The sequence below is a fragment of the Elephantulus edwardii genome, unplaced genomic scaffold, assembly GCF_000299155.1.
Source record: "Elephantulus edwardii isolate Elephantulus edwardi_28Jun2011 unplaced genomic scaffold, EleEdw1.0 scaffold00046, whole genome shotgun sequence".
Taxonomy (NCBI): domain Eukaryota; kingdom Metazoa; phylum Chordata; class Mammalia; order Macroscelidea; family Macroscelididae; genus Elephantulus; species Elephantulus edwardii.
In genome coordinates, this window is record NW_006399796.1 from 18,808,774 (window position 1) to 18,811,637 (window position 2,864).

Genomic DNA, 2,864 nt, shown 5'->3' on the forward strand with positions numbered 1-2,864 from the left:
TGCTGAAGAGCAATAATGTCAGCTTCAAGACAAAGGTGCACCTGATTCAACTGATGGTATTTTCAATTGCTTCCTATGCTTTGGGAAGTTAGACAAGGTGTAAGAATTACTGAAGAACAATCAATGATTTTGAATTGTGGTGTTGAGGAAATTATTTAATATCCTGTGGACAAATATGGTCTCTAGAGTCTCAGTGTCAGCTGGATGAATGCACACAGCCTCTGGAGCCTGGAAGAGAGAGAGGTCTTGTAGTCCTGGTGTGTACACTTGTCATACAGAGATAACTTGTGGCTGCTATGAAGCTGAACACTGTGACACTGATCTGTCAAATGTGACAATGGTTATCCATGGTGGACAGTGTTCAGTGGCGCTCCCCAGCTGAAACAAGCTTGGAAGCAGGAGTGGTATCCACTTCTGAAATAGCTTGCCTCTGGAAACCCTATGAACCTGAAGAAAGGATGAAAGTTATGCAAGTGTCAGAACTTTCATTCATAGGGTCGCTACGAGTCACCTACAACTCGACAGCACTTAACAATAACTCCACAATGGACAAATGTAATGCAAGTATGTGCTATTTTCCTTATATTAAATGGAGCCCTGGTGGCCTAACAGCTGCCTAGAAGCTGCACTGTAATCTCCAAGGAGCACTGTTCGAATTCCCTAGTCACTCCTCCCCTTGTGATTTACTGTCTCTGAAAACACACTAAAAAAATCAACTGTGGGTCGATTTCAACTTGAAGGCTTAATAACAGCAATAACTTCTTTTAAAATATTTTATTGACTAAAGAATATGACAGTTTTTGTTTTAACATTAGCAATTTTTGAAAAGATTTAGTTAAAGTTTCAAATTTTAAGCAATGTTTCATATGTAAAATGTATAAACTCTATATAGGCTGCTATTGTCTGAATTGAACTTTTATAATAATGTTAAACATCTATTTTTAATGATTCTTTAACAAGTTATAACCATAGAATATTCAAAGAAATAAAAACTAATATTAGGTTTGTACCATCATTAGTAGAGATATGTGCTGAGGATTATTTATCACCCAAGCGTCATCAGACTATTTTATGATGGACAGGTGGTTTAGGTCCTTTACAGATCAGTGCTTTATGGCAGAGGATCAGCCTGTCATAAAAAGTGGAAAACAGGAAGGAGAAAGATTGCTGCCATCAACATCTTAAATCTTTTTCCGTGTACTTGCTATTGTGTCCAAAATAAATACATCAACTTTCCTTCATCTTTGTGCTCAGAGATACAATGTTGATCACTCAATGTTCCAGTTTTTCTGTAACATCCGTTAAAGTGGTATTTAGTGTAGGAATGTTCTTTGCTAACAGAGTTGGTGGGATTAAGGAAAGGAGTGAAGCATGCCCACATCGCATGCTTTCCATCTTGTGAAGGGTTTGGGGTGGGAGGTGGGAGGGGGGTGGCAAGTGAACACAAGATGCTTTTGTCACGTAAGGGATAGGGAACCATTTAAATCAGAGAGAGAACTGAATTTCATTAGAACATGTTGTTGCTAGGTGCCACTGAGTCGACAATGACTCAGAGGGACTCTGTGCATAGCAGATGTGAACCCTGCTTTATCCTATTGCATCCTCATCTCTGATACAGGTGGGCCCATTCCTATTGTCACTGTGTTGAGCCATGTTGTTCAGGGGTTTCCTCTCTTTTGCTGATCTTCTACTTTTCCAAGAATGATATATATATTATTTTTTCAAGGACTGGACCCTTTTACAGCATGCAAAAAGTATATAAAAGAAAGTTCACCATGATTGCCTCTAAAGAACATTCTGTTGGTATTTTCTCCAACACATGTTTGTTCTTTTAACAGTCTGTAGGATAGTCAATACTCTTCTTGAACACCACAACTTAAAAGCATAATTTTTTTGTTTTGTTTTATCCTTAATCATTTTCCAACTTTCAGATACGTAGGGAGTAACTGAAAATGCCATAGCTTGTATCAGGTGCATCTTGATCTTTACATAAACTGACACTGTTGCTCCTTAGCACCTTGGAGAGGTCCCTAACAACAGATTTTCCCCAAAACAAGCAAGATGAAATCATTGACAATTTCAATCTTTTTGCCACTTATCATGATTTTGCCTATTGATTCAGTAGTGAGAACTTTTGTTTTCTTGATGTTAAGATATAATCCATAATGAAGGCTGTAGTCCTTGGTGGTCTGCAGCAAGTATTTCAGATCACTTTCAACAAGCAAGGCTGTGTCATCTACATAACTCAGATTGTTGGTGAGTCTTCTTCCAAGGCTCATTTTAGAAGAAAAAAAAAGTAATTTCATTTCAAGGGTGTTAGACTCTGGTTAATTTGACAAGAATTTACATTCTACTTCCTTTCTTTGCTAGATTGTCATATATTTTGAAGTTGTATTATAAGATGCATATAGATTAAAACTTTAGAAGTGACATTCTCCAAGACAAAGGCCGTTATGTTGTGCTTAAAACTGATCATCTTTTAGGGTTGATTGATTTTCTTTATGTATATTTTGTCTGGTATTATTATTATGATACCTACTTTTGGTTTCAATTTGCATCCTAATTCGTATTCCATCATTTTGTTGTTGTTATGTGCCATCAAGTTGCCTGCAACTCATAGTGACCTTATGTACAACATCCCTAAACCCTGCTCTATTCTGTGCCAACCTACCTGTCACACCCACTCCCAATTACCCCAGTCACTGAATCAATCCAGCTCATAGAGGGTCTTCCTCTCCTGGGCTGTCCCTCCACCCTCCCAAGCATGATGTCTTTCTCCAAGGACTGGTCCCTCCTTGCAATATGTCCAAAGTATGTCAGATAAAGCTTCAGAATCCTTGCCTCCAAGCAGCAGCCTGATTTAA